The 12,641-nt window shown below is 50.4% G+C and overlaps 1 long non-coding RNA gene across 2 annotated transcripts in view; it reads right to left on the bottom strand.

The window, feature by feature from the left end:
- The window catches only part of LOC121824388 (uncharacterized), a 116,068-nt gene extending 105,772 nt beyond the window's left edge, over nucleotides 1-10,296 (bottom strand). For both annotated transcript variants that reach the window (XR_013046542.1, XR_006066272.2), the window contains exon 1: nucleotides 9,761-10,296. This is a non-coding gene — a long non-coding RNA (uncharacterized LOC121824388). The remainder of the gene's footprint in view (nucleotides 1-9,760) is intronic.
- Between the last annotated feature and the right edge of the window lie 2,345 nt (nucleotides 10,297-12,641).

Genomic DNA, 12,641 nt, shown 5'->3' with positions numbered 1-12,641 from the left:
ACACACATACACACACAATCACACATGCATACACACATTCACACACTACCCATGTAAACACAGTCACACATGCGCGCGCGCACACACACACACACTCCCACACATGCACACATACTCCTACATGTACACACACACCCTCACACACATATACACACACTCACACACATATATAAATAATAAAGGAAGATTGTTCCCCAGTGTTGGGGATTGAACCCAGGACCTTGCACATGCCAAGGAAGACAGCTTTGCTCAACAAAACAACAGCATCCAGGATGTCCTAGATGGAGGGAAGAGTATGGCTACCTGGAGTATCGAAAGTATTGAAAGCTCAGCCACAGCTTCCCATGGCCCAATCTGGTGAGGTATCTGTGTGGCGCATTTAAGGAAGGGTCCACATGACCTTGAATACTGTCAAGTCTGAAACCCACTGAGCATGCCCAGGCTAGAAACACAGGCACCCCCAAGGCAGGGTTTCTTCTTCTCCAGCAACTCAATTTCTGCTGGGGAGTTCTGCAGCCAGCTTGGCTGACCATGGCCCCAAAATGCCTTCAGTGTAACACCCCCCCCCCCCGCATTAGGGTTCAATCAAACAGCTGGGTGCTAGAGGGCTGCCTGGGTAGTGTGTAAAGCTAGCTATCGGCCCCAGGTGAGGGGAACAAGCTGTTCATCACTAAGTGCAGGGGAGGCATATCAAACGCACCAGATAAGGCTGCCAGAGCACAGAGCTGTAGGGGCTTTGTGTGCAGTGGCTGGTGTGAAGTCTCAAACCCTGGGACAAATGGTTGAGGTGCCTATTTAACATATCAAAGCAAGCGGACCTGGCTGCCAGGTTCTCCCAGAATCCCTCAGTCCCTACCTGTTACAGAGTATGGCTGGCATACACTACCCTCTTCCCTAAACTTCTCCAGCCTGGAGGGGGAGGGGGGGCTGCACTACCCCTCCCCCAGCTGCCCTTCCCAATTTAATCCAGCCATTTTGGTTATGCCACTCTCTTGATCAGTCTCTTGTTGGCCCAGGCTGCCCTTCTTGGTCAGTGGCTCCTCTGCCTTCTCCCTTGCTCCTCTCCTCACATGGCTCAGGGTCATGTTCACTCTGGACTCTCCCAGATGTCTGCCTCTGGCTATGCTCTCCCTTTTATCTACAAGAAACTTTGTCCTCTGCCATGGCTAGGGGCACTCACGTCCTTCCCACCTATTTCTCTTTTCCATTCTGCTGGAAGCACAGAGCACAGGCGCTCCCAGGAAGCAATCGGCTGTCACTTATTTCCTCAGCTCTAGAATCAGGTGGTTGGAGCTTGGCATCTTGGCTCTGTGGCTTCTTGCTGTGGGGTGACCTTGGGGAAGGTAGCATAGCTCCCTATTCTTTCTGTGACATTGTGGGGCAGCTACATGGATCTAGAAGCTAGTAGATGTCACACATAAAGGGGACCAGGGACATGCGGGCTGGAATTGCTGGGTACACCAGCAGACAAACACAAGCCAGACATGCAACCCCTCTATTTCCATATGGCCCCCAAGACTGCACTAAAGAACACACATCTGGGCTGGCAAAATGGTTCAGTAGTTAAGAGCACTTGCTGCTCTTCCAGAAGACCTGAGTTCCGTTCCTAACACCCACACACTCATATCAGGAGTTAAAACCACCTGTAACTCCATCTCCAGAGAATCTGATGCCCCTTGCTGGCTTCCCTGGCCACGTGCATACATGTACATACCCACACAGAGACACTCACAGAGGCCAAAAACAACAATGAAAAAATACAGATCCACAGAGGCTCAGGTGGCTCCATCTGGCAGTGGAATGGGGTGTGGGTCTGTGTGCCCAGATTGGGAAGGGTGTATATATCAGAGAGGGGGAGAAACAAGGAAGCTGAGCACATTCCACAGATTTCTTTAATACAAGATAAGAATGTGAGTTTTTACCCACATAAAAATCAAGCAGACAAACACCTCTAAACAGTCTGTCGGCACCTGTCCAAAGCGAAGGACTAATTGCATGGGTATCTGACATGCCGAGTGCTTGCGTCTACAGACAGAGGGGGAGGAAGGGGCAGGTGGCATGAAGGATGGGGGACTCTGAAGTCCCCCACTATGATTTTGGGGACCTCAAATACTACTATGATTTGAACTCTTTAACGAACAGGCTGGTGAGATGGTACAGCTGCTGAAGCACTTGTTGCCTAAGTGTGAGGACCAGAGTTCGGGTCCCCAGAAATGCACATAAATGCTGGGGGCCTTGGAATTACAGTTCCAGTCCTGTAAGTCAAGGATAGGGAATAATCCCCAGAGCCAGTGGCTAGCAAGACCAATTGTACAGGCAAGCTCTGGGTTTGCGTGAGAGACCCTTCAGGCCTCCACATGCACAGGCACACACGTGCACACTGACACATGCAAAACATGCATATACACCTGTACACCAAATGCACGTGAGAAATGGAAAAAGGAAAAAATAATAAGACAAAAATGTTTTAAAAAAGTGCAGTGATGAACCCCTAAATATTCCAATTCTTGGGAGGATGAGGCAGGGGAATTAAGATAGTCCTTGACTATCTTATCATAATGAGTTTGAGATAAGTCTGAGTGTTTTCATTGGTTTTCTTTTGCTTCCTCCATAGGCAACCCTGACTAAAAGCAACATGAGGACAAAGGGGTTTATTTGGTTTCTGGGTTACAGTCTGTCACCCAGGGAGGTTAGGGAGGGAACTGAAGCAGAAGCCATGGAGGAACACTGTTTCCTGGCTTGTTCAGCCTTTCTGGTACTCCCCAGCACTACCTGACTACTAATGGGAGTAATTCCTCAGCTGAGCTTCCCTCTCCCTAATTTGTCTAGGTTTGCGTAAAGTTTAGAAAAAACGATGACACTCGGTTACATAAGGTCCTATGGAAAACTTGATTGATTAGTTCAGGAAGGTCTACAGCCAGTATTCAGTATAGCAAAACATTAACACTGCTCACACCTGGTTGGTGAGTGTGCCGACAGTTACAAGGTGTCTGTGCCATCCTATGGATCCAGACACCTTCTCCCAAATTCTCAGAGTAACAGCCAGTGGCACCTCAGCTAATGGACAGGACCCTGTTGTTGGGAAACTTTTATTTTCAAACTTTAATTCTCCAAACCACACAGTAACTAACTCTAGCCCATGGGTGGTGACCTGCCAGTCCCTGTTCTAGGTAGTTGGAACATTTCACTACATTTCCTTCCTTCCTTCCTTCCTTCCTTCCTTCCTTCCTTCCTTCCTTCCTTCCTTCCTTCCTTCATTCATTCATTCATTCCTTTATTTTTCTTTCTATTTATTTATGAAGCCCTGGATGGATTGGATCTCACTATGTAGACCATGCTGACCTCCAATTTGATGGAGTCTTCCTGCCTCCGCCTCCCAGCTGCTGGGGTCCCCGTATTTGCCATCAGACCCATCTTATTTCACTAGCTTTACAACTCGGTTCACTGCTCTATGCTGAACTTTACAATGCAAATAGATCTAACTTAGATATCACTAAATAGTCATATCTGCCCTTATGTCAAGATGCACTTAGAGTGAGGACCCTCACCTGGCTCAACCTATTGACCACCCTTCTTAACCAGCACCTTCCTATGGGTTTCAAACAGACCCTACTCCTGCAATCCCAGTTCCCACTCAGAACTTCCAAAGTCCTTTACTCCAGAGAGCATCGGAGTCTCCTTTTTCATAGAAATGTCCTCGGGGTAAAAGGCGGAAAATTATTCCCAAACCCTCAAAATGGAGAACTCCACTTCTGGGCAGTGCAAGAGTCAACACTCATACCCAGGACGCCAGCCACATTGTTCTCATCCCCACCAACAATGGCAGCACGTGGACCACAGAGAGCCGGCTCTGTTCCTGCCCTCCTGTCTCTAGGCACCATTCACCCAGCATTTGGTCACCATATTGGACCCCAGTAGAGCTGGGATTGGGCATCTGCATGTGAGCTCCAAGAGGTGGAGCCCAAGCAAGAGGATGAGATCCTCCACCAACAACGGGCGCTTAAGGAACACTCAATTGGTGGTATGGCCATGCCAGATGTTATCTATCTATCCATCCTAGGCCTAAAGCTTCCTGAGTTCCTAATAAAAACTTCTTATACCCATGAACTCCACAGCAGAGAACAGGGAAGCAGAGTGAATGACACACTAAAACCTGCAGTGTGGCCCTCCCCCAAGGCCCAGGAGTGGAATACTCAGTATCTTTTCCAACAGGGGCTTTCCATGGAGTGCTGCTGCCTGCCGGCTACTCTTGGGGGCTGAGAATCCCCAGAAGATGATTCTGTGGTATTGCCATACCCAGAGGCCCCATCTCTGCCTCAGAGACATCGCCTGAGGCCTAGGCCCCAGGCTCAGATTTGGAAGCCTACCCTCCTGATACCCAAGGACAGCTCAACCCAGAGGAACAAAAGGGCCTTGGAAGCAATGTTCTACACCTTGGTGACCTTTTGCAGGAACAGCAGACGAGAGACAGGGTTCTTTTTGAGACACAAGTGGAGTGGTTGCCTCCAAGGTTTTAGGTTCTCGCTGGGTGAAAAACTGAAATGAGGAAGGCTATGTCTTGGTGACAGAGCCACATGACTCTGGAATGATAAGCAATGGGGCCAAGGCTTGGAAGCCGGGGAGAATCTTAACACAGGCAAGATTTATCTGCCTGTCACACGCCAGATGTACTTACAATAAAACCTGACATCATGAGGGTTTCTGGAACAAATATTTATTTGTTCTGTGTGCTGGCTTGGGGGGCAATCCATCTGAGAGGCACCATGTACATGGAGAAATGCCAACCTCTGGATTTGTCAGCTGTGAAGATTGGGATCATCCCCTCCATGCCAGGAGCTCTGGGATTGGGGCATCTGGGGACAGCACACCCACCCAACCCAATGCTCACTGATGGGCATACCTACACTGCAGGGCTACATCACCCACCCAACCCAATGCTCACTGATGGGCATACCTACACTGCAGGGTTACATCAGTACCCAGGTAGGAACCTGGGACAAGGGTCTAGACTTAGCCCCACTGGCGCCTGGCTCTGTGTCTTGCCACAGGTGACATCTTTCCCACTTAGTACTCATTATGCTCCTGGTATAGTCATCTAGGTAGAGTTGGAGTGAGACTCTAAGTGAACCAGAGCCTGATGGAGGGGCACAACCATCATGTCTGGACAAAGTTAGGCAACAGATGGTTTAGGAAGACAAGGTCATCATGCCTGAACCAACTGTGGATGCTTTTATCATGGCAAGGGACCTGAGGAATGTAGGAAGAACAGGAGACTGTGGGACAGAGGGAAGAAATGACTTCTGTGGTCCTTCTGAAGAACTTGGATGGGGACTACCCTTATGTTGTTCCAGATTCTGTCACTTGGAATTAACCCCATGCTCTAGAGAGACTGCCAAGTCTCAGGAAGGTCACACAGCTTTCTGAGCTGAGGTAGTCAGCACCGTGGACACAGAGCTTTGAAGCCACCCACCACTAGAGGACGTGTTCCCACAGATAACGCTTGTACAATCTGCCTCCAGGACACTGGCAGGCACTGATGCTTGAACAATTGCATGTTCTGGGATCCTAAGCATCCCTAGACTCTTCTTTAGCATCTCTAATGACCTCAGAGTGCCAGGAAGCCCCCAGCCTCTGCCCAGAAGCCCCCACTCTTCTGGGTTACCTTCCTCCCTCTCTCTGGCACAGGCAATGGCTCCCTCTATGTCCCACCCACTTTCTTTGCTCACAGATAGTTTAAGGAAAGGTGGACAGGTGGATCCAGAGTCTGCTGTCTGGGTAGCCCAAGGCCAGGACAATAGAGAGGAACAGTAGGTCTGTGATAAGCAGGCCATCTGCCACTTTTGAGGCAGGGCTCCATGAAAATCAGGCCAAATATGGCTAAACCTTTTGAAACGTCAAAGAGAAAGCAAACAGAAATACAGAGTTCAGATGGATCTGCTCAAGTTCAGGGGTTGCTTTCAAATTTTGTTTTAGTCACATGGGCCTGTTTGCAGGAGAAGCAGGCATCGTGGTCTATACCACAATGGCGATCTCAGAACAAATGGAGATGTCAGGCATGTCTGAGCAAGCCATGCCTGAAAACACTGTGGCAAGAACATAGAGACTGAAACATCATGCCTGACACAGGGAAGCCGCCACTTGGCAGAGGAAGATTGGAAGCCCCTCCTTAGCCGAGCTTCATAGAACAAAAAGAACATGCTCGGGCCAGTTTGCAGAGGAAGACTCAAAGCCCCTCTTCACCTGGGCTTTACACAACAAATTGAATATGCTCGGGCTAAAGAGGACAAGGGATATATATTTTGTAGCCTTATAAATGCACTTCAGAAAATCAAATTACGACTTTGTATTATGATAGCAGAATAACAGTCCTTGACTAGAAACTAAGGGATTGTGTAGGAATAGAAGGACTTCAGGTTTTAATTAAGTGTGCCTGGTTGTAATAGCTTGGCAGAGCCCCATCCTGTTATCACGAGAAGCAAATGCTCTCAAGAAATCGCCTTAAGGAATGATGGCCGCAGCTGCCTGGTCAAACCATAGATCCTGGTTTGAACTGCTCCCTGAAATGTCTGTTCCAGCAAGCATGTCAAACTCTAATGGGAATTTCCCTCGGGGGCACGGGACTCAAAGACCACCCTCTTAGACGGCCACATAAGACAGAGATTTCAATAATGCTGTCTGTAAGCATTGGGGTGTCGTGAAACTGCCCAACTAGATTGTGGGTAGAAGGGAAAGCTTACTGGGGGACACACTGCCAGGCTGCCTCAGAGGACAGAAGACAATAACAGGTGGGAAAGCTTTGCCAGTTTTATGGGGAGCAGGTAGCATGATGGGGAGGGGTTAGCCTGGGAATTAGCTGCTGGAGGTTGGCTTGCGGGGCCTGGACAGCCTGGGGGCTAGCATGGGAATTTTGAACTGGGGTTGGCTGCGTTAATCAGTAACTAGATATCCTTTGCCAGAGGTAGCTGGATGTAGGGACAGATAAGGGAAATAATGGCGTTTCCTGACAAACAGAAACCCCACTTCGCAAGATTTCTGAGGAGCATAGACAAGATTTCTGACGGCTGAGGAGTAGCCGTCCTCCTCCCATTTACCTTGTCAGAGTCCAGCCAGAGCTGAGGCCACACTGTCATGTAGGACACTGTCGGCAGCACTGCCATTTTGGGTCCCACTTTGGACCTAACACTGTCTAACCTGTAGAAACGGAAAGAAACTGTGGGCCACTGCTGCACTTGCAGAGAACACTAGCTTGGGTCCAAGACTGTGCAATAAATAAATAAAGCTGAATTTCTCCAACTCTTTGAGTGCCTGCTTGGTTCTTCAATGATTAGAATTTCCAATTTAAAAAAAAATCCAGTTTTCAGAGGAACACTGGAAGCCCTTCCAAAGCTAGGCTTCATCTGGCTAACAGAGCATGCACCAGCACAGTCCAGGATGTCCAAACTTGGGAGAGGCAGTGCTATGTAAGCATCCTGGAAAGGACAGTGCAGCTCCTGGGCCAGCTCTTTTGGGGCTCCTCCCTCTTCCCACTTGCCTACTTTCATTCTTGAAAGTGCTTTTCCTTTTTTAATAGCCTGTCTCCATTTCTCTTTCTTTTATTATGTTTTATTTCTTTAATTCCCTGAGTACTATATTTCCATCATTTCTCCCCTCTCTCTTCTATTTCCAATTCCTCCCACGCTCCCCTACCCCTCTAATTGATGACCTCTGAATTTTTCTGTTTTACACACACACACACACACACAGATGAGCCATCTAGTTTTATCTGTCTGTATATGTACATGTCTGATCAGTTCTTTATCCTGGGACTCAAGAACCCAGAACCAGGAGTCTTCTGGACCCATGGCCTGGTGCTAAGCATGGTTTTCCTTTCCTTCTCCTAATCTAATTTTTATGTGCTGTGCGGGCCTCGGTACACGTGCCCAGATGATCTGGGCTTTCCTGCTGTTCCTCTGACCTTGGTGCCTAACTTCAAAGTCGTGGCTTTTTCTCCACCAACTCCTCCTGGCAGCTTCTGAGATTTACAGCTTGCCTGCCCTGTTGCTTTGCTCTCAAACATTAATAAAATTGTTCCCCAATTTCTTTCGGAGTCCATTTTTAAATTCCTTTAGTAGTGAGGCTAAGAACCCCCAAAGACCACTTCATTTTCCCTAGTTCCATGGCCGCCTTTGGAAAGGAAGGTTTTGCCAAGGAAGGGCACTCACAGAGGCCAGGCCAGGCTTGGTGCACACAGTGGAGCCTGACTCAGTTTCCCATGGTGGAGATGCCTTCTGGCCCACTACATTCAGATTTGAGTGCATGGACCTGGAATCATGGGACCCAGTGACTGAGGCTAATGGAAAATCATCCCACCCACCCTTGCTTCCCCCTCTGAATTTTCCATCCCTAGCCTTCCTGGGGCATTCATCCTGGAGTGGAAGGCTCTTGTTTGCTGGAGAAGAATGCATGAAAAGCTCCCCAGGCTGGAACCAAGAGAGCTCTGAGATAAAGCTGTTAATTACAGCAGTGCTTTCTGGTCTCCACCTGTTACCACAGGGCTGGCAGGAATCCCTCAACTAGCAGGAGGCGATGTCAGCAGGCTCCAACAGAGCAGCATGGGGCCTCCCCTTCCTCACAAGACCCAGAAGTCAGTCTCATAATCCAGTCAGGTGGTAATCAAGGAACATGGGGAGAGGTCAGGGGACAAGAGGCCCTGATACACAGTGTACTCAAAAGAGAGAAGGTCCTTGTTCCCTGGCTACTGTAAATACCCTGTGTGCTTGGAGCCCATGATGCTAGATGGACAGGGGAGAAGTGGACAGAGAGAACTCAGGGGCTGTGGGCTACAGAGGAGTGTCAGGATTACCTGCCCAACCCTGAATACCATGAGCTGGTCTTCAGCTAAGGACACTTCAGCTACCACCCAGCTGGAAGCATCTGAGTGGGTAGGCTGCTCTGACCAACAGCCAACACCCATAGCTCAGAGAATTCAACAAGGAGGTTTCTACAGTGGAAAAGACAGCTTCTGAGCCAAGAGCCCTGGGATTGATAGCCTGATAGTCACACAATACCCTCTATAACCATGGGGGAACACCATGACCTTGCTCCTCTATCACCATGGAGGAACACTTTGACCTTGCTCCTCTATCACCATGGAGGAACACTCTGACATTGCTCCTTTATCACCATGGGGGAACACTCTGACCTAGCTTCCCTGTCGCCATGGGGGAACACCCTGACCTTGCTCTTCTATCACCACGGGGAACACTCTGGCCTTGCTCCTTCTAAAGTCCCCATGGAATCGAGATGCTGGGATGTGGTCCTAGATGCTCCTGAGGTTTCCATTCTTCATTTACCTGCTCTTCTCTGTATCCACGAAGACTCCCACCAGCTCCCATAGAAATCCCAATGCTCCAGAGCAGGAAAACGGGACCACAGTGGTCCCTCTGGAGGAACAGCTGGGTGATGACTTGGCCCCTAGATGCCATGAGTGAGCATGTCTTGCTTCTCCAACTGGCCTGGGGTCTATCTCTCTCTTGCCCCAACAAGGCTGGGATGTCATAGACCTCAGGCAACTTCCAGACTGCAGAGTCAGAGGGAGAGGGCAGATGGATGGCCTTGTCACCGTAAGCATTTCAGAGGACACACTTAAATGAAACAAATCCTTCTATTGGAAATAAACCTCAAAAACATTCTTAACAAATGGGCGTTAACGTGTCTCCTGGCAGTGGGAACGTGAGATGCTCAGCAAACTTTTGGCAATCATTCAGACACATTTCCCTACCTCGTGCAGCAACAATTCTCAGTGGATTATCCTGGAATAATCGGCCCATTCCGGTTGTTAGGACGTGGTCTTTTAAACTGAGTTATTCCCAAACATCTCAAAAAACCGGGGCTCTTCATCTCGCCAATTATGAAATACTGCAGGCACTGTCTGCTACCCGGGAAGGAGATTTATTTTCCACCATGATGGCAGGCAGCGGCTCCTGGGCCCTGGGATGCTTCTCTAGAGTTTCCATCATGTTACAAGTATCAAAGGGGCAGAATTAACTAATGGGGGGTGGGACTGCCCAGACACCACATGAGGGCTAGGAAAGGCTCTGAAGAGGAGCACAGAGGACCACACAGGCATGATGCTCCAGGGGTCCTGCGGGCCCCTTCAGCTGCTCTATTATCAGCCACCCCACTTCAGTCCCTGGATACTGGAAATAAGGTACCACCTCCCAGAGTTCATTCTCAGAGACCAGTTCTGATGGGTAAGTCTCAGCTGGCCTCCACAGTGCTCAGCAGATGCAGAGAGCCTGCTCCATTGGGGTGGGAAGCTTGGTTCCATCCCAAGGGCACTCTGGGCCTTGTGACCTCACGAAAGGCTAGTACGACCAGGAGAGTGCAAGACTGGGTGGGGTTCAGGAGACCATTGTTAGGCTATGGTCAGTGAAGGAGTGTGGATGCGGGTAGGGGAGTAGTAATGGCCCCACAGGCCCCAGCTGTTCCCCTCATGAGACTGAGGAGCTGCAGTCTGGCCTTTTGTCTTGGTGGTTAGCCTGCCTGAATTGAGAGATGCTTAGGGCCAGTGAGTCACACCTGAGTCAGTAGGGCTGAAGGAGATAGGAAGGGCCCTCCCCAAAAGTCCTCAGAGGGAGCATGGCCTCGCTAACTCCTTCACCTCACACTTCTGGCCTCAGACTACGGGAAGAGACAAGTCTGTTGTTCTAAGCCTCCGCTGGGTGGTCATAGGTTAGAGCCACCCAGGACATCCATCCAGGTGCAGGAGACTCATCTTTCTCGTGAGTGTTCTACACTAGGAGAGCTGAGCACTCACTCCCCCATGAGCTCCTGACCCCTAACTCAGGGAAGGGCTCTGCAACCTCAGCCTCCCATGGAGGACCATGACAGGGTGACATGAATGGTGCCTGTCCCCACGGGAAGGAGATTTGTCAGGTGCGGGCCACAGGCATGAACAGAAGACACATCTGCTCTGGTGGCTCATCGTCAGCTCAACAGGTTATGGGATCACCTGGGAGACAAAGCCACTGAATATGCCTGGGGAGAATTTCCCAGACTGGAATAACCGAATCGGGAAGACCCGTTGTAAATGTGGGCAGCGCCATTCCCTAGGCTGGGGTCCCTGGCGGCACAAAAAGGAAAAATCGAGGTGAGCGCCAACATGCATCGCGCTCTCTCTCTCTCTGCTTCCTGGCTGCAGATGCCGTGTGAGCAGCTGCCTCAGGCTCCTGCCGCCATTTTCTCCACCAGGAAGGACCACGCCCTCAAACCATGAGCCAGGAGAAAACAGCCCTTCCTTAAAGTTGCTTTTGTGGGGTATTTTGTCAGAGCAATAAAAGTACCTCATGTGCCTGCAGGGCTGGGGAGAAGCACGTGTCCATGGGAATTACCGACTATGAGGACACCGAGGCCTGCACAGTGGCCAGACAAGGTCAGTGCAGGCCCCAGGCCTGGATCCCAGTCTGGCCTGGCTCCCCCCGCACCCCCCCCCCCCCCGTGTGACTTTGGTGGGCCTGGAAGAGGGAGGAATCAGGTGTCTGAAGGACAGGAGCAGTGGGGCCAGTTCCTTTCTGGTCCTGTTCCCGCTGCACAGCCGCTGCCGCAGAGCGGAGCGGTAAGTCGAACGTGCGCAGAGCTGGGGCTCTCGCTCTAATTGCAAGAAATTAATTTCAAAGCTCTGCAGTGATGAAATGCCTTGCTTTCCCTCAAAGAGCCTGGTGGATAGCTCTCTGGACCCGCCCTCTTCATTTTCAATAGTGGCCAGCCCTGCGCGACCTCTTGGACATCTACCCCACCCCCATTATTCTAGGGCCTCTATAGAGAGTTGGAGAAAGGGGGTGTATCCTTTCCCTCTCTGTCCAACCTGGCTGTAAATCAACTGTCCCTGCTGAGAATGTCTGCGATGTGAAGGACAAAGCTGTAATGCCACCTCCCTTATCACCACCGCTGAACAGGAGGCTCCGAGAGTCCCCCAGACCTGGTGTGAAGTCTGTGGCCTTTCCCGCCTCACCATCGTTGTGTGGAGCCCTCTGAGAGGGCCCCAGATCTTGGTCTCTGTACCCAGGGCTGAACGGGGAGGAAAGGAGAAAAAGAAGTCACATGTGGTCCCCTTCCCCATTCCTCTGGACACAACTATCAGCCCCTCTGCCCCTCCATGGAAGTCACACTAATTCAGGCTCTGCCTCTGTGGTGCTCTGGTTCATACTCCCTCCATTCTATTCCCCACAAGCCAGACCCCTTTACCTCTACATCATCTGCCTTCACTTAAGACCCCCCAGTTGCATCTCCTGGCACCTAGAACGCAGGGCTGGTCCTTAGACACCTATGAGGGAGTGCACAGATCATGGCCTTATAAGCATCCTTAGTTATCTAAGCAAGTGTCCGTGTGCACTGCAGGACAGACCCCCCACCCCAGCAGGGGCTCCTACAGCTCTCGGCCCTCCAGAGCCATCTCCTGACTCTCTGCTCTGAGCACATCAGGCCCCGGAATCCTTGACGTATCCCACAGAAGAGAGCACCATGTTCTCTGAGCTTCTGTGGAAGCTGATCTAAATACTGCTTTAGGGGATCAACAAACAGGCCGAGATCCTCTTGGGTGCTGCCCATGAATATGTGAGGCACAAGGTGGACATGAAGATATGGCCAACATGAGGCTTCTT

The sequence above is a fragment of the Peromyscus maniculatus genome, chromosome 20, assembly GCF_049852395.1.
Source record: "Peromyscus maniculatus bairdii isolate BWxNUB_F1_BW_parent chromosome 20, HU_Pman_BW_mat_3.1, whole genome shotgun sequence".
In the NCBI taxonomy this organism is placed as follows: domain Eukaryota; kingdom Metazoa; phylum Chordata; class Mammalia; order Rodentia; family Cricetidae; genus Peromyscus; species Peromyscus maniculatus.
Note: the sequence above shows the minus strand (reverse complement) of the source record. Positions and strands in the feature narration are given on the sequence as shown.